The sequence below is a fragment of the Condylura cristata genome, unplaced genomic scaffold (genome assembly GCF_000260355.1).
Source record: "Condylura cristata isolate star-nosed mole 26May11 unplaced genomic scaffold, ConCri1.0 scaffold00004, whole genome shotgun sequence".
NCBI lineage: Eukaryota > Metazoa > Chordata > Mammalia > Eulipotyphla > Talpidae > Condylura > Condylura cristata.
Genome location: NW_004567105.1, coordinates 52,238,451 through 52,262,416, shown reverse-complemented (window position 1 = coordinate 52,262,416; position 23,966 = coordinate 52,238,451). Strand labels below are relative to the sequence as shown.

Sequence of the window (23,966 nt, the reverse complement as noted above, 5' to 3'; positions counted from 1 at the left end):
TGGTGTCATTGTGTGACAGATGGTAGATAAAAGCAGTGAGCCCAGACCAGGTGGCAGAATACCTGTGTCTGCATGTTGATGACACCTGTCAGGGGAGAACCTAGGCATACAAACCGAGATGGCGTCCAGGGACAAGGCAGCCTGGAAACCCCAAAAGCTAGGGAGTGGGGGGTCTCAACAGCTTGTGTGGTTTGGATATTAATTCTGCAAGGAGACTCACATTTTTATCAACTGAGTGTCACCAGAGTTGCTCATAATTTGAAGCATGTTTTCTCTCACTTGATTTTTCTCACCACCAGGTGCGGGGTCCTGTTTCACTAAAATCATCTTTGAAATCAGACTACAGTCAGCCTTATGCCATTCCTTCATTATTCAATGGTATTAGCTGGGTTCTTTAAAGCGATGTGTATTGTTGTTTCCCCAGCCTCGCTGCTCACAACGTTGGTAGAGAATAAGTTGACATTTCTCCCCAGGTATATCTATGATCAAGTTGCATGTCATTTTCAATTCACTTGCACTACCCACCGGCAAGGTTCTGTTCCTAAATTCTTGCCAACCTAAAATTCTGGAGGGGATGTAAAAGTAGAAGAGCTGACACTTTTGGTCTGGGTGTTATAGGCTTTTCTCACACAGGCCAAATAAAGGAAGAGTATGCTCAAATTTTTTCTATAATCAGTATATCTGTCAGCCTCCTAGAAATCTGGTTTCAGATAGATTGAGAAGGAGGGAGGGAGGGAAAGAGGAGGTAGGAAGAGAGAGAGCACACCAGCTTCCTATTCTGCTTATACAGGCAGAGAGTGAGCTGTTCTGGAGGAGGAAGCTGTGTGTCATGCTTGTCTGCCTCAGGTTGTCATCCCTGCGGTGTTCTATGCTCTGAGACACCCACCATGCCAAGCTGTACTTTCTGTGGCACGAGGAGGGTACCTCCCTTGCTTTACTTCCTGCCAAACACAAATGCACTCTGGATGTACTACTTTGACATCTTCCAGGGATAATGATGATGGTGGTGATGATGATATGGTGATGATTAAAAGTGATAATACATTGTCATGGTGCTGTTTTATCCAGCTCATGCACTCAGGCCTAATGTCATGGTGATGTCACAGCCCCTGAGCCCATTCCCCTTCCATCCTGTACTGCTTGCATGAGGTACAGTTACTGTCTTCTTTCACTTTGTTTTATGAGCCAAGTAAGAGAAATGGGCATGAAATCCTACAGTTTTGGAGATCCCAGAACCCCTTTCTAGAAGGAGAGTTAAGTTGCAACTCCACAGGATTCTGAGTCTACCTAAAAGGCTTTCGTCCTTTGACTTATAACCTGGGTATTGTCTTTCTCTTGGCTTTATTCATTCAGTAATTTATTTAGAAAATTAAGGTCAATTGCCAGTGATGTACAGGCACACTGAGACCATTTCATAGCATTTTCACTGTATAGTGGCGGGATGTGGATTGTGTTTGTGTTTATGGCATCAGGGGCCATTTAAAATAGTAGGCTTGAGCATAATTGTGTTCCTTACCATTCCTTCTAGCGAGCAACAGCATGCCCTTAAGTACTTTACTGGAAAAAGGCTCTCCTGGATGTTTTGGGGGTAAAATCTGGAACTGCAATGCATGTGACCATGAGTCTGAAATTATAGAACTTTACAGATTTATTTTAAGCTGGCAGTTCTACTTCTAAAAATTTATCCTAAGGAAATTAACACAGATATGCACATAGACATAAGATGTTCATTTGAATTTCAAATATATATGGAAAATAACCTGAATGTCCAACAGTGACATTGGTTATATACGGACAACCTATCTGTGCAGTGGAATTGTAAACAACCACTAAAAGTGATGGTGAAGAATATTGAGTAACTTGGAAAAATGAAACTTCTATGCATAAACTTGTTTATATATTTAGAAAACAGGATATTATAAGCTGCACTGGGGAACCCAGCTTCCCTATTATGTGACTTTTAGCAAGCTACTCACTACCATCAGTCTGCATTTCCTTATCTATAAAAGGATAATACCTTATCAGTTGCTTAAGGTCATTGTGAAAGTGAGACACATGTAAAGTGTGAAAGAGACACATGTAAAAAGAGAAAATGTAAAGTGCTTAGCATGGTATTTGACACATAATAAAGGTAAGATATAAAGTATTAACATTTACATCTAGACGAGAGGATAAGCTTTGATTTTGATTTATGTTTGTCTTATATGGTCATTTACTACAATTAGAATATCTTGGTTAATGATAAGACAACAAAGAAATAATTCTTTTAGTGATAATTCTGTGGAGAAACCTAAATAGCGAAGTGTGGTCATTTTGGTATTACGAATGTCTGCATTTTTTAACAGATGTAGAAACTTCAATGTTGTAGTGCAGTTGTTGGGAATGAAACAACTGTCCACAGATATTTTTGGCTAGTGTTTTACTAAGACAACTAACATGCTTTAGTCATTGTCACTAGGAAAATTCATTGTATTTCTAGGGCATCTGTATTAACAGCAGTGGCCAGATAGTTATATTAATGTTCTGGTGTATGATTTTGGTTAATTACTGTTATAGTTTTATTAGGCTTTGACATGACTTTTTTCCCCCAGCAAATAAAACTTGAGGAAATTCAAGATTGCTATTAATTATCTTGCTGCAAATGAATTTCTAATATGGACATCTAAAATCAACAACTATAAAACTGCACTGTCAATAGGAATGGAAAGATTTCCAATATAGACACTGTGTAGAAAGACACATTTTGATTTTCACGTTCCTTTGGGTCTCTAGTGTTCTCTAGACTAGAGGGGCATTTAACACTAGAAGTTCTGGGAAGACTTTCTGGAGAAGGGACCAGTGGAGTCACCTCTAAACGGATAGGAGATGAGCTTAAGGGAAAATATTGTAGAGCTTCAATATGGGTGGATTCAATGTTTCCAGTTTGTCAAGTCCCACAATTTCTTGAACAACATGGAACCCTTGGCATAAAATTTGAGAAATTGGTCACTTACCTAGTAATAAATTCCCCATCATACACATAACATTTAGGATTTAGTTCCCTCTGTGCTTATTAATAGTTCATTTAATAAGTCTTCAGTGGGCACTGTACTGTGTGTATAGGATACCGTAATAATCATGACAGATAAAAATCTTACTTCAGTATGAAGATTTATGATATAATTAGTTTCCATAGTAATAGTCATAAATTGAAAGATTATTGGAACGTTTCTTAAACGTTACATCACAATAACTGACCTGCATCATAATGTATCTAAAATGGGACTCCCAAATTTTATTTTCATGGTACCCAATACACCTAGTTATGTACATCCCCATTATGTGTATATATTTATTATATATTTATGTATATATGTATGGACACATAATCACATGTATATTCATATATATACTATTTTGTGCAAGTAGAACTATACTCACTATACCAAATGAAAAGGGAATGATAAAAGCAGGTTTTTCTTTTTCTTCCTTGGTTTGCAATCAGGGACACAAAGTAGACTCTAGAGAGGAGCAGGGCTGTATCATAAGCTCATGGTGGATGATTTTTTTTTTTTTCTTAATGTTGGATCCACTCTAGCCTCAGAGCTGTGTAACATGTTTGTGCACCATCTCAGCTGCAGTGCACTCGAAGTAGGGAAGTACTCAAAGTTACCTCAGCCTGGAAAATGAGATCGGGATAGGAGACACAGTTCGATATCTCGGGACTAAATATTGTCTCACTTGACATGTCAGTATATGATTCTCCTCCAGTCCTAATTCTGATTTTATTTGGCCTTCTGGTCCTTCCTAAGGTCCTCACAGTTAAACTGTGTTTTCCACTATTTTTGTAGCACTGGGTATCTTTAGATGCACAGTGTATGCCCTTTCTAAGGGATTTATTTTTATCTTATTTTATTGCAGGAACATTGGTTTACAATATTGTATGTGATTTAGAAGCATAGGGCCACACCTCCCATTTGTATGTCACCTCACCACATCAACCACCAAGGCACCCACAGTCCTCCATCATTGGATCACTGGACCTTTCCATGGCTGTTCACCACCCTCCTCTCTAGGCTTAATCCTGTAGACAAGTTTCTAGGGTGTGTTATTGGTTTGGTTTTTACTAACCCTTTGTTGTTTTTTTCTATTTCACATGTAGGTGAAACCATGTGATTTTTGTCTTTCTCGTCTACCTTTTTTCACTTAGCATTATCACTCCCAGTGATTCCATCTGTGTTGTCCCAAGTGGCAAGAACCCATCTTGTATTGAGTCACTGAGTAGTATTTCACTGTGTACATATATCATCTCTTCTTAATCAACTCATCTGTACACTTGAATTGTTTCCATAGAGTGGCTATTGTAAGTAGCGCTGCAGTGCACAGAGGAGTGCATATCCCCCTTCCATTTAGTGCTAAGGGAGCTTATGATTTCTATAGGAAGAACTTAACAATTCATATAGAACCCTAGTGAAAGGAAACTTTTCAGATGTTTCTTTTGTTGATTATTTTCACTGGAAACATCAATATCAGGCTACTTTCAGCATTAAGAACTTCATTCCTAGGCCCTCCCTGGTGGCACACCCGGTTAAAGCACAGCACCATGAAGCTGTCTACAGCCACTATAGCATGAGTTTGATCCCGCCCCGGAAGTGATCCACATGGTGTGGCAGAACCTCTCCTGTCCTGCTCACTGCTCCCTCAGCAATCAATGTGTTTCAGTCTGCCTCTTCTGTTTCCTGCTCTCTCTGATGAATCCTCTCACCCCCCGCACCTCTGGCCTGTGCCCCAGTTCTTGTATGCATAAATAAATAAATCTTTGAAGAAATATAAAGATGGTAGTCTAGCATTTAAAAGAATGAATTGATTCCTTACATTGAACTATAATCTCTCTCACCTATAGAGATGTTTCAGTTAATTTTGAGAACAAGAGAAATTTTAGGCGGTTACTTGTAAAAATAGGTTATCTCACTTTCCACAGTGGACATTCATGTGATGGATTATGTCTTAATTTTTAAAAATGTCAATAGAATTAGATTCTTAGGTGCATCATGGGAGCCTGCTTTTCCAATAATTTGTATGGTAAATCATTCACACATTAAAACATTCTATAAAATGATTGATCATCTGCTAACTTCAGTTGAGGTTTTTTAGTTCCATGTTTTCTTAATAAGTAGGATTTTGGACCACTAAATATGGCCTTAGTAGGTATACTGATATGCCTCCAGCTTAGTAACGTGCATGAAATCCTCCTACAGCTGATACCATATAAAAGAAAGTTTTTATAATTCCTAAAATGTTTTAAATCCCAGGTAATAACCTAGTAAACTTGCAGAATTGTTTATTTCAAGTACCAATACCTATATATATGGCGGATTAAGAGAGATTTTCCACATGAATTCAATTTTCAATAATGTATGTCACTTACTATAGTAAAGTTTTCTTAACTGATCCTGTAACAAAGAAAATGTGCGAAATACATTTGTGGTATCTGGACACTGGTATTTCTTCCAGAAACTGGCAGACTAGCCAAATTAATGTTCAAAGAAAAAAGCACTAAAAACATCTATTTGTTTATTGTTTTACTAATTTCTTATTTAGTGGACACCTACTTGTGTCAGGTATTCTACTCAGTACTTACAAGTCCCGAATTTTCTGTTACAGAACAAAAACCTTTGATGCCTTATAGACTTTTGGGCATCAATTTTGGCATTGATGACAAATCTCAGTAGCAATCTCCACCTTCTCATTCATACTCTCAAGTGGAAGGTATGCCGGTTAGCTATTTCTTGCCTCTCAGCTACAAAAGCGCCTTTCTTTGGCCTTTGTTGTGATACTTCAGCTAAGCTCTTAAACATTTCTCCTTTGGTAGCCTATTCAGAGATGGGGTGTGACGATGAAGGATTCTGCAGGGCACCACAGGTGCCCCTTCTACTTCTGTGAGCTGCCTCTGAGTCTCATAGACAGCTAATCATGCTAGTGGCATCCATCCTGGCAGCTCCCACAACATCTGCAGCCCACAGTCTTCAGCAAGTGTCTTCAGCATGAGATTGGCCACTCCCTCACACCAACCCCAGCCTACCTATATTCTTAGCACTTCATGTGCACTCTTCCTGTGCCTTCTGGTGAATTTCAGCACCATCCATTGTGCCACTCCTGTGAATGTGGTCTGCCCAGCCCTCATTCTGCAACAAGTGTCTCCACTAGTTCATGGGCAAGTCCTAGTCTTCTGGCAAGTTCCTTGTGATGAATTGCAGGTTCCTCTGGTATCTGTGCCCTCGCCAAAGAGCTCTGAACATCAGCCCTGGGAGTTCTTAATTTATCCCCTGCTCATTCTCTCTTCCCCTCCACCCACCCCTTTCTCCCTCCCCACTCCCCTTTCCCTTTCCCGCTCCTTCTTTCTTTTCCTAAAACCCTTTCCCGCCCTTTTACTTCTTGGCAGATTTTTATATTAACTCTCCCCTGTTCAAATTACCATTGCGGTTTCCGTCAGCTGACTGGACCCTGACAGAACGAGACAAGAGAAAAGTCATCTGTAAAAAGAATTAAATGCTACCAAACTGACCTCTCATGACCAACACCCGCTATTTTCTTTGATAGGCTTCATAACAGATTTTATTTTAGTATGGACGCCTCAACTGTCTGCTACTCAGAGGCAAATATTCCCACCAGCATTACTATATTATGTTGAGGACAAAATAAGTGAATACTGTTATATGCCTCTGTAATATGAACACATTTATCTGCTCAGCAGATATTTATTTGGCAGCATTGGGGTACTTGGCATTGGAGTAGGTGCTAAAAAAAAAGGAATGATACTCTTGTCGTGTGTTGCAAGTTTGTCAGGGAGACAGGACCTGGGTGTGTGAAAGTTAACCAACAATGCAATAGAGTTTGTAGTGCAGCATACGGTCCCATTAGCATTTGTATTGCTCCATATTTCTAGACTAAGTAATGTCATATAACACCAGTATTCTGTTCTGTGCAGCCCATTCACATTTCTAAGCACATGGACATTCATTTGTCTTTTCAATTGTTTCCTATTTTCTCTCCATACGCAGTACTTGCTGGTAGGAATTTCAAGGGCTGCAAATTGGTAGGTCCACTGTAATCAATGAAGATAGTTTATGACACTAGATATTTGAAATGGTGTTTGAATATGCACACCTTGGGGCTATCAGAGGCATCTCTCTCTTTTATTCTATAAATTACTGGGAGCCAGCTGTGCAGGATGAAGCAGGAGGGCTTCGTAGAATGTCGTTGGTTTGGAGATTGTAGGGCTCCACATGAAGTGATTCTAGTTTTGGAACCTTTACGCAGACAAGATGCATGCAGCCAGATTGAGAATCTGCTGTCTCTTCCTACGTGCACAAGATACAGAATAATGTTTATGATATTATCCTCCCAGTTTTGTTCTAGGGAGTTTCTTAAAGGGACTGTGTTCTCCGTGTGTATTTTTTGTAGAGAAGCTAAATTCTACTGATAGGAGATACTTCGTCTTGTGCAACTCTGACCAATTAGTTACTAAAGGAGATACTCTGCAACTCTTTGGACCATCCTTGCCAATACATGCTTTGAGGAGCAGTAGTTCTGCAAGATGCTGGACCTTGATCAAGTCTTGAGAAATATTATCTAATTGGAATATTCCCCCTTCTCTTAGAGACTGACAATGGTTTTTAACATAACAAAGTCTCTGGTTAGTCCTGATGTAAAGGAACTTGGCAATTTCTATCGCGATCTTCCAGAATATTGTTCACCCTGGATCCTTTAGTCCCTTAACTATCTTTTGCCCTGCACATATGTGTGTGTGTGTATACATGTATACATATATATTTACATATATTTTTGCATTTCTGTCTTTAAAATCTTCACACCTTTGTGTGTGCTTGTGCATGGATGTGTTCTAACTTTTGTTGACTCTGCCATTCCTAACAATTACAATGACTGAATAAATAGCCCTGGGACCTGGGGAAGCCTGTGGTGAACAGTAATTATGATGTAGTCAACAGTTTAGGTGCTGTCTAAAAGGCCACAACTTGAGATTTGATATTTCCTGTGACTTGTGACAAACCACTTGTTCTCTCTAAGCCTTATTAGTTGTATCTTTTATATGAGAGTGGTTATATTTCCTCACCTCGTAGGGTTATTGTGTACAAGATAAGATAGGAAATGCAAAGCACTAAATCTAGTGGCATGTTATAATCTCCCATATATGCTAATTTATATATATATTTAGGATTTATTTATGCAGACAGAGCTGGAGTACAGGCCAGGTGTACAGGAATGGTTAGAGGGTTCACCAGAAACAGAGTGGGGAGCAGAATAGGCCAATTGACAAAGTACACTGCTGAGGGGATCAGCAGGTAGGTCAGGAGAGGTCTGCTGTGCCATGTGGGTCACCTCCGGAGCTGGGGATTGAACTCATGCTGAAGTGGCTTAGCTTCTTAGAGCTGTGCTTTAACTCACTGTGTCACCAGGGTGGGCCACTAATTTATTATTTTGAAGACCAGAGTGGAATCTATCCTCTGGAGTGGTCCTCTGTAGAATCTATGTGGACATGATAGAGGCAGTGGCTGAAAACATTCGAACTAGGTTTGCAAAGGTCCTGCTGATAGAATGAGGTTGTGACTGAGGCTTGATTAAATTGGAAGGAAACATTGCAGTGCCCCTAAGATATACAGGGTGTTCTTGTATGTAAGACAGGAACTTGACAAATGAAAGAAAAACAGTGGCGAATACTCAAAGTCACCCCCCAGTGTGGCATCACATGTCCACTCCTCTGTGATCCTTTGCCATGATGTCTTTGGTATGAATGTCTTCAGGTCTTTACCAAGCCTTTCAGTGTGGACCACAGCACACTGAAATCCTGTTCCAGCACAAATCATGGGATAAAAATAATGATTCCTGTTGGAGCACTGCTTTCACTCTGGGCCTGTTAGGGACAGACGTCTTCTGATGCACAGCAGAACATTTCCTTGTTTTCCTTGCCCAGGTGAGGATGAAACCAGGCACTAATCCACTGAGGTAGTCAGTGTTAGCATTTTCTTCCTCCATCGAGGTCCACACGGGAGGAGATGGGAATTTAAGTTTAGTGGTGGAATGTGGTCTATTACCAGCCACTGAGGTTAAGGTCACCTTGACAGTGTGCCAGAAAGACAGCAGCTCAGAAGGAGAAGGATTAATACCAGATGGCGTCACTTACATGTAGAATAGAGAAACCAAACGAAGGGTCAAAGACAAAGACAAGCTTTAAAACTAACCCTTGAAAGTTGACCATTATTCTGAGGCATCCAGTGGGGGCAGAGTGGGCTGAGAAGAGGGGGTGCACAGTGGACTACGGAGAAGGGCTATGAGTGCTTCTGTAGTAATATGCGGTCAAAACTCTTAACAGTGCTTCTTGTACACAATTCACTTCATCCAGAATTTAAAAAGCAAAAATAGTGAAAAGTCCTTTCAAATTCCATTTCCTTCTGGGCCACGTCATTAACAGATAATTGCACTTTATGCAGACATACTCTCAATAAGGTAAGTAAACATGTACATCAAATGTAGAAACCAATTAGAACCAACGTAGGGCTGTTTCCACCACTGGGCCTGGGTTGTCATTGTCAAAACACTTGCTGTCATTAACACATCACGAAATAACTCATGTTTCATTTATCTACAACGTAAAAACAGACCAACTGTGATATATATACCAAGTTTTGAGCACGGCATTTTTTCAGAATGCAAATAACTTTTTCTAGTTCTGAAAAATAGTCACGTAGTACAAGTTTCAAAGAGCATGAAGATCCATTAAGGAGAAGGAGAGGGTGGGGTGTCCTTGCTCCCACCCTCCAGGGGAGCGCTGATGTTTGCTCTGCCTGCTGTCTGGACTTTTAAAAGCATTTATAAATGTATGTTACCTAAGTAGGATGACACTATTAGAAAGTGGTTTTGACCTTAGTAATTTGTCATCGTCATGTCTCCATGTTGGTAGGTACAGATTTTCCTTGTCCTTTTTCTTTTTTTAAAAAAAAAAGGGGGCCCTCCCTGGTGGTGCAGTGGGTTAAAGCACAGCACTGAGAATCTAAAGCCGCTTCCTCATGAGTTCGATTCCCGCCTGCCCCGGAGGTGGCCACATGGCGCGGCAGACCTCTCCTGACCCGCCCGCTGCTCCCCTCTGCAGTGTACTTTGTCGATCTGCCTGTTCTGTTCCCCACTTTGTGTCTGGTGAAGCCTCTCACCGCCCCTGAACCTCTGGCCTGTACCCCGTTCTGTATGCACAAATAAATAAATCTTTAAAAAAAAAAAGGATTAATTTATTTATGCATACAGAGCTGGGGTACAGGCCAGAGATGTAGGGGCAGTGAAAGGATTCGCCAGAGGCAGAGTAGGGAGCAGAAAAGGCCAACTGACGAAGCACACTGCTGAGGAGAGCAGTAGGTGGGTCAGGAGAAGTCTGCCATGCCATGTGGTCACCTCCGGGGTGGGGATCGAACTCATGCTAAAGTGGCTTTAGCTTCTTAGTGTTGTGCTTTAACCCGCTGAGCCACCAGGGACGGCCCTTCCTTGTCCTTTTTAACCACTTCATGGTGTTATACTGAATGATGATACTAACTATTATATATTGATAGCTAGCTATGAATGGCTTTACTTTCAATTGTGTGTTCCCTTTAACGAATAGCTTTGAAGTGTTGTATTTACAGGTCTTGTGCCCTTGTCCACTTTCCCAACTTTTCTCTTTCCATAAATTTTTAAAACGTTGATTCTTAGCCCAATAGTATGCCCCAGTCATAATTTTGAAAGACAGTGCCAGATCATACTACTCTAACCCAGGAGACTTTTGATTAACAATCAGCAACATGGCACCTTTTTGGCTGGGAGATGATCACTAGGACTCTCATCTGTCCTTGGTGCTCGTTCTTCCCTTTTCTGTCTCGAGTAACCTAATTATTTCATGCACTTCATCTGTTTTAAGTTATGTAAGAAAATCAATAGGAAAAAAACCAAAATGCTGACCTCTGAGCATAGTGTTAACCTTAAACATGCTTTTCTAATACAAAATAAATATGGCAATTTGCACTCTTGGACTGATATTACTGAATATAACCTTGCTAAAATGGAATTCAATTGAATGCCTCAGTTGTACAGAGGCACAGTCAAAATTAATAGATTTTTGGCCACCAAGAAACTATGGATTTTTAGCCATCATCACGTTTGTCTCTTCTCTTTTCCTCCTACTTCTTGATTTTTCTGTGCCCCAGTGGCCTGACTTCCAGGCAGAATGAATTTTAATCTCCCTCAGGTGTCATGGGAGGTGGTATTCAGAGTGTCTAAAATTAATAGATACCTGTCGTCTCGGCTTATCTTCTGAAAACTAATGCAAATGACTAAAGATCTCAAATGAAAAATTCCCTTTGCTTAGGAGGATGAAAAGGATGTTTATCTTTGGTAAAGACTCCCAACTAAAATTTTGTTCTGTACTTTAGAGTAATAGCAGTAGATTTGCAAGGTGTTGGATTATAAGCAGGTGGGTTACAGCTCTGTGAAAAGTGATTGATAATGGAGGAAAAACTGTGAAACTCGTGTTTGCTCTTTCCTGACAGCTAAGCCCAAAGAAGGAAATTAATATGTCACTTATATATGTGCTGAATCCAGTATTATTAATTTCTCCTTATTATCTAAGAATTTCAACTTCGACTGTAGAGTGGAACTGTACAAGGCACAGTATTGATTGATCCAAGACACATGCTAATAGTGAAAGAGAATATCAGTGGAGGAGTTTAAAAAAAGTTTTCTATGATGTTTTTAATTGGCAGCCAAGGGTTATTTGCATTAAGAGAAACTTATCCAAGCATAATGTTTTGTGTATACAATATTATAAAACAGTGGTAACAAGGAATTAAAGGTGTATGTTCCCTAAATAGATTATTTCCTGTGAAAATCTCCAAACCAGTAGACATACATGTACACACTATTTCATAAAATGAAATACTTGGAAGCCCTCTTGCTTGATAGCGCCTTTGTAACAACTATCAGTTGTTTTCCAATTTTTTTTTAAAGATTTTTTTTGTATTTATGCATACAGAGCTGGGGTACAGGCCAGAGGTGCAGGGGTGATGAGAGGCTTCACTAGAGACAGAGTGGGGAGCAGAACAGGCAGATCAAAGAAATACACTGCGGAGGGGAGCAGCGGGTAGGTCAGGAGAGGTCTGTCGCACCCTGTGGATCACCTCTGGGACTAGGGATCGAACTCATGCTAATGTGGCTTTAGCTTATTAGTGCTGTAGTTTAACCTTCTGAGCTACCAGGGAGGGCCCATATTTTCCAAAGATTTTTGAGGGTTGTGTGGGAGAGGCACTGGCTCCCTGACAAAACAACTTAAAGCCTGGTTGACTTAGTACTGTAGTACTAACTCTAGCTCTGCTGACACCAGTGTTAGTACTTAAACTATTACAGGACTCACAGGCATTTAGTTGATGCAGATGGAAAAATGCCGTTTTCTTCTGCTTTTGTTTAGCTGATAGTTAGATCTGCAGCAAAGTATATACTGATTTAATCGTTGGCAGTTGTTAGGTATTTAATAAATATTTGTTGAATGTATGAGTTAGTGAATGAATTAATGAACCAGTAGGTAGATGGTTGCATGATGGAGGGTGACACTAATAATGTGACAGAAACATTTAATGTTTATTGAGTTTGTCATACATGTGCAGGACTACACAGGAGCCTGTTTTGTGAATTATCTTATTTGACTTTCTCAGTAACTTTGTTGTATAGGTTAAGAAACAGGTTTAGGTAAGTTTAAGCATTTTATTTGCCTGAAGCTAGAGTTGCCCAACTTTCACTATGAAGGGCTTTGCAACCCTTGAGGTTTCTGGCCCAACTGTTCACCTCTGTTACCGTGTAAACACAACTACAGATAGGGTATAAATTACCCACAGGCATGGTGTTTTCCAATAAATTTTAATTGTAAAACTAGTCAGTGGGTAGGTTTGTCATGATGACCATGATTTTCCTGGTTCGTGTCACACATCAGTCACACATCATAAGTGATGCAACTGTAATTCGAACCAAGACAGCATGACTTTAAAGACTGTGGGTTGGGGGTTCTCCCTGGTGGCTCAGTGGGTTAAAGCACTATGAAATTATCCACAGCTACTGCAGCATGAATTCAATCCCCAGTCGGGGAACTGACCCACATGGTGCCACAGACCTCTCCTGACCCACCAGCTGCTCCCCTCAGCAGTGTTTTTCAGTCATTTCTGCTCCCCATTCTGTGTCTGGTGAATCCTCACACCCCCACACCTCTGCCATGTACATCAGTTCTTGTATACATAAATAAATACATCTTTAAAATAAATAAATAAATAAAGACTGTGTGTTTGACCAATTTGGAATAAATTATGATCTATCCAAAAAAAGAGGAGAGGGCAATGAAAGTTACTTTAACAGTCTTCATTAATACTTACTACTATTCTGCTTTTGCCTTCACAGTTTCTTTCATCATCCATATCACTTTTCAGTTCTGAATTGAAAAAAAGTTTAGACTGAACCCCTCCCATGTAGTCATTCCCTAGTCATCATGGAGGGAAGCAACACCCTTCACAGCTTTCCTTCTATCCCTGTCCTGCAGGTCCACTGAGGTATGCTCGTTCTGTGTCCTTTTCCCCAAGTGACTGGTTCTCCTAGCTCAGCTCACACATCAGAGCTTGAATCAGACTCTGAATGTAACTCCCAGAATTCTTTTAACTCTCCAGATTTCTCTCTTGAAACAGCCCCCCACCATCCCATTATTTACACTTATTTACCTCGTTAATAACCATCTGTTGTTCTTTGCAGAAACTATTTTGTTTCTGCTCTCCACTGGCACTAAAGTGGCACCCAAAGTATAAAATCAAAATAAAATGTGATCCCTGCCTTCCAAGAGCTTCCAGCCCAGTGAGAGAGGCAGGGATTTAACACAGTCATGAACATGCAGTGTCCTCAGCGCTGTGAGAGGATGTGTGATTGCTGGCACCTTTGGAGGGGATGAGCACTTCAGACCTGCTTCAGCTTCAAGCACCCTCCAGCCTGGATTTCTTCCAGTATCCCTGTGCTGCTGGGGATACCACAGAGGACAGTGCTAGTAGGAAACTGAGCAGGTGATAAGTTAACAGATATTTAGGAGGCTGGTGAATGGGGATGAGGTGGGTAGGGAAGATTCCTCGGTAGAGTTGGTGTGAAGACTCAGAACCTGTCCTAAAAGCAGCTCTGCCAGGAGCATAGGGCAGGGGGCAGAGAACAGAATCCTAGGAGTAGTGATGTACACCAAGGATTTGAAGAAGAAAGGGAGTAGGGCTGAAGTGAACCAGGGGAATGATTACAGTAACAATCTACAATTGGCCGGAGCCAGATCCTGAACTTTTAAGTAGGTGTGTGGCGATTGGATTTCTTATGTTTAAGATCACTCAAACTCAGTGGTTCACACTGTCAAAGTCACCTTGAGATCTTTTAAACATCAAAAGTCCAGGCAACAACCCAGGGCTGTCAGCATGAAGTTTCATCATCGCTGTTTTCTGCTTTTGTTTCCCTTTTAAAATTGTTCAAAGGTGCGTCCAAAGGCAGCCTGGGGGAGAGCCACTGGTCTAACCTGTTTAGAGAGGACTTGAAGGGGAAGTTGTAGCAAAAGCAGGGAAGCCAATGATGTAAGACTGGTGGACATTGTTTCAATTCAAGTTAAGGGTGGCCAATTCAAGTTCAGGGTGGCCTGGGCTAGAGGTAGCCTGAAGAGTGGTGATGGGCAGTCTTGAGTTATGTGTAGATGGTAGACTGGGTTTTAGATTTGAGACAGTCCTTTATATCCAATGCAGATGTGACAAGAAAGGCAGGTATTAAGTTTATTGGTGGGTTTCAGTTTTACTCTGCAGGGTTGAAAATTTGTACCATATTAATGACATGAAAGATATGGATGGTAATGTCAGGGTGAGAGCATCGTAGTTGACTGAATTTAACTTTAAATGTACAGCTTTTGGTCTGCCTGTAACCAGAAGTGGGGTCATATTTGCAACTCTGCGTGTGTGTGTGTGTGTTTCTCTGTTTATGTCATAAATGGTTGAGTTCCATCAGGGCATGCCTGCTTCTTTGGGAGAAAATGACTATAACTATATATTTTTATTTAAAAAAATTTCTTAATTTATGTCTTTTATATCATTGTGTATTCCCTGTAAAATTCCCACCATCAGTTCACCCGTGAACCATCACCATAGTCCCTTGTGCTCTTCTCTCCCCTGTTTTTCCCTTTTCCTCCTCCTCTCTTGCAGAAATTTTGTGATTATTGGTGGGGGGAGGGTGGAGTCTCTATTATACAGATGGAGTAAGGCACAGAGAAACTGTAATTAACTTTCCCACAGTCACACAGCTATTAGGTAAACAGGATTTTGAACCTGGATCTTGTCAACCATTCCAGTCATCCTATCAAGTTGTATTCAAGATAAACTCATCACATTGAAGTATAGGAGATTCACCCTTGTTTTCTAAGAAGTGACTTATACCCAGGTTATTGTCAATGGCAGGTTTTATGCAATGAGCTGCTTCTTGGTTAAATGTTATGTACACCTCCCCCACTGGGGCCATTTTTTCCACCCGAGCTGCTGGAGGAATTCAAAGATCCTGAGCACTGTTGCTTCCATAAGTACACTACATGCTCTATGAAGAAATCATATTATTTTCTCAAAGGAGAGAAAGTTGGTCCAGTGAGGCAATCATTGCTGGAAACAAACTTTCTGGTTTTCCATTTTGTTCTGCTACAAGTAGCGCGTTCTATCAATCAAGGCCTGCTGGGAAAGATTTTGTCTTTCCTCGTTGCAATTTAATTTTATCCTCCGTTGAACTCAGGTGCATTTTAAATACAAAGCTGAACTGTTCGGTTAGTATGTGTCCTCCTTGAGAGGAAACTGGCCTTTGTTTAGACTGCCACTTACTTGAAAGGAACTTTTTTGGTTTGTAGATTTGAACACATTTGTCCACCTAAATAATCTTTTTTCTGTTCCCCAAAACATTGTTTACGGAAAGCTCTTAAATCAGATGCCACAACATCTGTGTCTAGTGAAAAGAATTTTCACTGGTTTGTCAGTCAATGAAGTGGGGTATTTAGACAACTGAACAGGTTCTTTTAGAAGATAGTGACAAGGAATTTAAATCCCCCTTATAGAATCAGGCACCAAAGCCTTCGTGTGAATGCGTGGTTTCCAAAAGGGAATGCCCTGTGAGACATTGCCTAGGATAGTGGATTCATACTTCATCAATCTTCAGAGACTACATTATTGGAACAATCATTCAGTGTTTCAAAGAAGCAGAGTAGAAATACTCCTTCCCCTCCCCCCCCAAAAAAATGCTTTGGGGTGTGTAATTACTTTGCACTTTGCTTGGTGCTGTGAATCAAAAACAGCTGCTCACAGCAGTGGGTTTGGCTGAGCACCTGGGGACATCTTTCACTAAAAAGGCCATAGTTTTGGTCTTCGAGTCTATTGGTTTGGTTTTGTTTGTATGTTTCAACATAACAGCCATTGAAAACTCCTTTTCCCACAATTGATTATCAGTGTTCACTTGCCTCATTTGTGGTCTGCTGACTACTTTTCTCAGGTTTTTCTGGTTGGAACTTGGATTCTAAATGTAATATTTTATCTCAAACTCTATGTAATTTAAATTAGCAACTCGGGTCTGTGAGGGACACGAATATAATGAGAAAGTTGGGATCTGCTTTTTAACAGCTGATGATCCAACATAAGAAAAATGACGATCGGTGAATTATTTATGGAAGCCAGGGCCCTCACCCTTCTGTAGAGCTGGAACCAGCCAGAAGGAAGAACCCTGGGATTTGTTGTTTTATATCCCAGTACACAATTCTTCTCATGTGGTTTTCCATTGCTGTGTGTACAAAATACCTCAGTTTCCCTTGCCTCACAAGTATCTGTCACACGGCCCCTTTCTGAAGCATGCGGGCTGAGAGGCTGTTCGCAAGATAGAGGGTAGACCCCTTTGTAACATAAGAACATCTTGTCTGTGCTTTGGCACATTTTACTGGTTGAATAAGCCCCTGGATACACTCCCTCTCCCCCTTTAAGAAGGGAGGAGAACATACAGGAATGAATCCTCAAATCAGGGATTACCTGGAGATGTCCTAATCCATCTATGAACCACGGCCTGCAGTGGACACTCAGTGGACATTGTAAGAGCAAAGCCTTGTGCTTCGGTTGAATGACACAAGCAAAACATTTTCCCCCACCACCTCTTTATATAACTCTTAAGATAAATAATGCCATTTGAATAATTTATATATGATATCTAGCTGATGGTTCCATAGCCTTCCCCACCGGTCATCACACCATCAGGATACTTGGTGACTAAACTTCATTTACATCCAAAGGATGACTGTAACTGCTCTGAGGAGGAATTTTTTAAGAGAGGGATCACTCTCATGACCCGTTTAATCTGATATGACTCCTCACAATATTTTTCTTGCTGCATACATGGGGGGGGGCGGTTTTAAAGTAGTCCCCTCATGGTGCTTTCTGGATTCTGACTCTTTTGTAAATGGAGTGCCTTGAGCAGCTTTCTGCTTCGAGAGAATGAAAAAGCAAGGGTGAGAGTTCATATCTAATGTGTTTTGGTTGTAGCCACTTTCTACGTCTAGAAACAGTCAGCTTCACTCTCTCCCCCAAGCCTTTGATTTTGTTGGGGATTTTCAGTGCATGGCAGGATTATGAACAAGAGAAAGTCAGAGTTGTCCATCACTGCCACACTGAACTGAGAGAAACTCACAGGCGAGTCACTGAACTTGAAATAAGCTGCTCCTGCTCCAGGATACCCTGATCATGTGCTTTTCTATTCTTTTCTTTTAAGTCAAAGGTCATGACAATATCTGTGTGAAATGCTGTAGCTTAAGACTCTAGGTGTTACTTTGCTAGGTTGGAATTTGTTTTGTTTTTCTCCAGTTAAAGAGCCACCTTGGAGAAGACTGGCAGGGTGGGACAGGTGGTTCTGGGAGCCTGTCTTACTTAATTGCTCTAAAGGCTGCACTGGTACCTTCCTGGCTCTGAAACACAATTCATCAGAAAGACAAATAAGGACAAAAATCACCATGTGGCCCCTCTGTGAAAGTTCCACATGCCAAGTGCCCCTGCCTGCCCACTCCCTCCCTCTCTTCTGCACTATCTCTGAAGTTGAGTTGTGAGTAAATCAAAAAACCAGAAGAAATGGCACTGTCTTCCCAGCCTGGGACAGTTTGATTCCCATGAAAATGAGAAAGCTCCTGTATTGACAATGGGCAGGTCCACTGTGGCAAGACCTGCAGTTGTACAGATTTGCTATTGGGCTTTGCTGCCACCCTGCTGGGTTGGATTTTCCAGTAATGGACTCCTCCAAGCCAAGTCTGATAATTAAATGGTAAATACTCTCATGAGCTGGAGAGGTAGCACAGAGGGGCAGGGAATGGTCCCCTTAAGTAGACCAAGAGCATTAAATTAATTTGCTTCTTGGCTTTCTCTGGCCATCAGCCTCAGTTCTCTGGAGATGAATAACTAGAGAATTGACTAGTTTCCACTAACATTATGAATTAACAGTAAAGAAGCCATGTCAGTGCACAAGCTCCATTTGCAGGGGGAGGGTGAATCCTATTAGCATATATAATTGTGTTGCCTTATCATATTAATCCCTTCCCATGGCTGAGGAATCAGGAGTTTTCTCATGTGTTGAGGGAAAACAGTCCCAGGAGTGTGTGCTGTCAAGTGCTGGAAAATAGAATATGATACGGGCCACCCCCTTCCCCTCTGACAGGTGCTCTTCCTTCTCTTCTGAGATGCCTCTGTGATGTTTTGCATATCAATGAGCTTAGGTTTAAGGTATGATTCTGGAAATGTATTATTCAACGTTAAACCAAGCCTCCTGGCCAGGAGTCAACACTTGGTTACTGCCTTGAGCTGATTGGGAAATTAAAATTCTACCTTTCATGAAAAGTCTTCCTGCTTTGCTGAGCTGCTTTTTCTTTTGCCAGACCTCCTTCTGGATTGTGTCTCTGCCTTCCTCTCAGACTTTATTCTGTGATGGTGTGGACTGCTAAATGTAATGACATTTCTGATTGAACTTTGTGATCTCGTTGCTGCAATAAGGAGACAGTAAAAAAAAAACACTGTTGAGTTGTCAAAAGGGAGAAAGAAATACCTACCTTTGAAAGTATAGGCTGAAACTATAGACTGAGACCATAGGCTAGACAAGAAGAGTAATATTTCTGAATATTAAAGGAAAGGGAGGAAAAGAATGATATTTTTAAGATGGACTAGTGATCGGTAGGTGAATGCTGTTATGTGTTAAACAAAGACAAGTCCTAAATTATTGGCAAGTACTTAATTTATCAATAAAGGAATCTGACCACTGTTCTCCGTTCAGATAAGGACTAACTGATACATAGTTGGGAGAAAATAGACATATAATAAATGGTTTGTGCCAGGAAGTTCTTGATAGCAACTTGAAGCAAAATCTGGTGACTGATAATCAGTGTGTTGAAGCCAGGAGCTGCAACATCCTTGTTACATGTCTCTTTAGGCAAGTTCCACGGAAAGAAGAGAAAAACAGACCTGAATTCTCACCTCATGGGCAGTGTTCACTCCTGTCATAATGAGACACTTTAGCTCCTGAGAGAAGCATTGCCTGCTCACCATCAGGACGGATGGATTATCATTTTAGCAATTGAGGAAGTCCATGCAGAGTCTCTGGTCCTGCTGTTTGTCACTTTCTTCCACAGCCATGGTTAATGGTGTAGCCATTTACACACACCCCCCAAACAGGCATAAATTTTTTCTCCCATAAGAGGGTATTGGCTGGATATGACAGTTATAGGACTAAAGGAGCAGCTGGCGATGTCAGATTCAAGGCAAGTAGGTTGTCTTGGCCACCCTATTTAGCAGATGGCCAGGACTTGATAGATTGAAGATTATTAGGATCCCAGTCAAGGGCCAAGTGACACAGTGGACAGGAAGAGTTAATGGCAGACACGGGCAGTCTGATGGGGCCTCCCTGCCTTCATGTCATTTTGCTTTAAGCAGGAATAAACGTAGTCCCTCCTGTAGAGTATGAATTTATAGACACATTTCCAGACATCCCTGAGAATTGGCTACTAGTTTATAGTTGTCTGAATCCTGAAGCTGGTTGTGATTTGGAAAAGAAAATTTTGCGAAGTTTGGATTTCATCACTTATTTTATGAATTTGGCCTTTTGCCCAAATCTAGATGTCATGGTTTCCAGTATTGTTAACATCTCTGTGTTTTAGTTATCTCTAAAGACAACTTAAAGGCTTTAATTCAGAGCCTTCCGCTGCATTTGTATGCTGCCCTTTTGAAGAGATTGCAATGAAAGCCACCCTGCAGTGGAAGTTCCAGGAGCTGAGGTTTGCAGTGAGAGCGCATGCCATGCAGAGTAAGGGGGTGTCCCTGACTCTTTGTCCATTTTGAACTCATTTATGCAATTGCTGCCTCCTCGGGTTTGCTGCAAAATTCTTTTGATCTTAGTGGGAGGAAGCAAATTTCAAGAGCCGGGAAAACTCATGTGGCTTTAAAAGGAGCAGCAGATTATGAATCGAGTGGATGTCAAATAAAACATAAATTTGGATCTTTTGAAATTCAAACTCAAGTAGGTATTTCTTCTAGTGCCAAGCACATTGAGCAGCTCAGGGATAAAGTTGCTGTTGTTTGACATTCATTTAAATATTAGTGTTTGGGTCAAGTTGTTGCCCAGCAATATGCATTATTGAAAGTTGCCTTTGTACTCAGAGCATTATATGTCTATTCCTCGGAATGACATTATGAGATTGTAGCCCCATTTTACAAATGAGGACACTGAGACTCTAAGATTCATCCTTGACTCAGATTCTCTTTCTGCGCTACCCTATGGCCTCTTATATCCTAGATGGAACCAGAACATAAAAGCAGTTTGCTAAATTAACCTCCTTCCCCGTAGGTCTATTTCATAGCTACACAAATTGCTTACCTTATGTCCATGAGTTCTTTGTAGTGTCAAATGGATGGAAATAATGAGTGGAGGGGATTATTTCATTTAGATTTGTGACTTACCTGGAACGAAGTCACTTATTAGCATGCTTTTTAGGTTCTCCAATCCAGGTTTTGGCACTAGGTATAAATGAGAGAGTGAGATCAGTATTATTAATGTTACCTTGAGCAGCCAGTAATCTCCATTTTTCTCTCCCTTCTCATTCATCTTCTTGACCCCAGCAAAATAAACCAACAGTGGAGTCTGTAGAAGGTAATGGGCATGGTAGAAGACTTTTCATGTATGGGATTGCTTAGAATCACCTGTTGCCCTTTGAGCTGGAATGAGCAGAGCCTGAGTAATCACAGAGATAATCTAGTGAGAAGCAACCAGAAACTGAACCTGAATTGGTTTGCCTCTTGCACTGACTACAGATGTTGTCGGTGGGTCATAGAGATAGAGGATCCAAAAAAAAAAAACACTTAGAAATTCACGTCATCAGATTAAGACTAAATGAATCATTGGGCCTTCCTGATGGCTAAGGGGTTAAATCTCAGTGCTATCACCACTGCAACCTGAGTTTGATCCCTGACCAAGGAGCTTAAACAACATATGGCACAGCAGACCTTTCCTGTCTTGCCTGGTGCTCTCCTCAGCAATGTATTTTAGTCAATCCACCTGTTTCTACTTTGTCTCTGGTGAATCATCTCACCACCCACACCTCTGGCCTACACCCCAGTTCTTTTGTACAAAATAAAAAGAACACTAAATGCATTAAAGAGTCCCTATGACTTGGAAACATCCTCTGCAGTTGGGGTAGAAGATCAGCTATCTCTGAAATGTCAGCATAACGGAGGGATCGCACAATGGGGGAGAAGCTCAGGAGTTGATCAAGTTGACAGCAAATATACTGTCTTGTGTTGTAGTAGCTCATTGAAACAACAGAGCGTATTGGCCATAATATTACCGAGATCATAACTTGCCCCTCATCCTCTACCTCTGCATATATTCATATACTTTTTTTTGCAACAGTGATTCCAATTAGTTAAAACAGCAATCACTTTTTGTTTTAATTCTAAGGGTGACTGGTCAGTTCTTTTGGCCAGGTCCAGTTTACCTGCCCTCTGCAGATGTAAGTTGTTCAGCTGAGGTTGTGTGGTTTGACCTGGCTTGTGGTGGCTAGGTGTGGAACAACCTTAATTTAGATTGTTTGTGTCTATTCCATTTGGTATCTCATCCTCCAGGAGACTAAAATGAGATTCTTTCCTGGTCTAAAGATTTCAAGGAGTAACAAAGCAAAGTGAACTTCCGTATTCAATCCTGTACATAAGCCTCTACCTACCCCTTGGTCTGTAATGTCCTGCTGGCAAAAGTAACCCATGTGGTCAAGCCCAGTTTAGAACATTATAAATGTTGCAATACTCTTGTTGTGAGGAGTGACAAAGTCAAATCACAAGGTGCATGTGACAAGGATAATAAGAGTTTCTGGCTCTTTGCCATTTCCCACAGATACTGACTAACAACAGGCAATTGAACTGGCCTGAACATCTCTTTCAGACTGAATCTGGAGGAGGAAGGGAGACCATTTTTTGTCTGTTACTTAAGTTTGATAGAGAGATTATTTCTCTGATCTCTCATTCAATCACTATTGAAATTTGCCCAAATTTACTGGTAGGCTCTCTTATCTTGCATTTTTAAATTGCAGTACTACTCATAACCATGTCTTTCAATTTTTGATCAGGTCTTTATTTTATGCAAATAAGATTTTTTTTTCATTTTGATGTATTTTATGGATATCTGCCTTTCAAGAATACTTTGTGTTTCAAATTGCATGTTAAACACTTGACTAGAGCTTCCTTTTGGGCAATTTTGAGATATGCCTATGTTGACTACCAGAATGCCACCTTTGTGAGCTGGTAAGCTGAATTCCTAGTTCTCTACTTAAAAACAAAGCTGTCGTGTTTACAATGGGATATCAAATTCTACATTATTTTCTTAGCCTGTAAACGTAACACCATACATAATGACACCTGAGTTTGAACTTGGTCACAATGCAGGGCTCTTGGCATTAATATGTATTCACTGTTTTCTCATAGACCGTCTAACATGCATTTCTCAGTATCAACTTCCGCACCATTGGGCCAGGTAGTGTTTTGCTGTGGGCACTATTCTGAGCACTATGGAATGTTTAGCCACAGTTTTGCCTCTTTCTACTTGACGCCACCTGCCCCCCCCCTTCCACTCCTTATACAACCAAACATGGCCCAGGACATGGTCAGATGTTCTGGGTATTGAGCAAGAAGTTTGTTAAATATGGGTCCTTATCAGAGTGTAAACTAGAAACAGTAACCCAAAGGGAGAAATCTGTAAGGCGTGTGAGGAGGGAAGGAGTGTGAAAATTTTTCTACTACTTTAAAACTGAACCTAAGATAGCCCTGGATTCCTCTGGATTAACTAGGAAACATCAAGTTGAGTCTTGCTACACTTTGAAAGGTTCATCAATATCTCAAGTTCATTACGGTAGAAGTAGATTAAAGGGAAATGCCATGCCTGAAAAAAAAAATTCAAGAGCTATGTTGATGGCAGATATGGATTTGGCAAAACTACTTATTTGAGGAAAGTTAATCCTACATAAACATAGAGAAAATTGTGCTGTGACCTATCTGCTACTCATCACCTAGGTGGTAAATGATTGCTTAAGTACTAACCTTGTTGCTTTTATACTCCACTCACTTCCCCTGCTATCTGCTCCTAGATTATTTTAAAGCAAATTCAGAATTGATTTTATTTGTAACTATTTCATTATGTGTCTAAATGACATAAAACTCAATATGATAGTATGCTGGTAGAATTTTTTTTTTTTTGGGTCTTCTAGAATAGGGCAAAATTGAGAAGTAATCCTCAATTAAAGTTGTGGGACATATTGAAGGTCAAGGTCAAAGAAACTTAACTCTTGGGTGGAATTCAAACGCCTGAAGGAAATG

The 23,966-nt window shown here is 40.7% G+C and overlaps 1 protein-coding gene across 3 annotated transcripts in view; it reads left to right on the top strand.

The window, feature by feature from the left end:
* The window catches only part of PTPRG (protein tyrosine phosphatase, receptor type, G), a 650,641-nt gene that overhangs the window by 481,919 nt on the left and 144,756 nt on the right, over nucleotides 1-23,966 (top strand). The gene's annotated exons all lie outside the window — the stretch shown is intronic.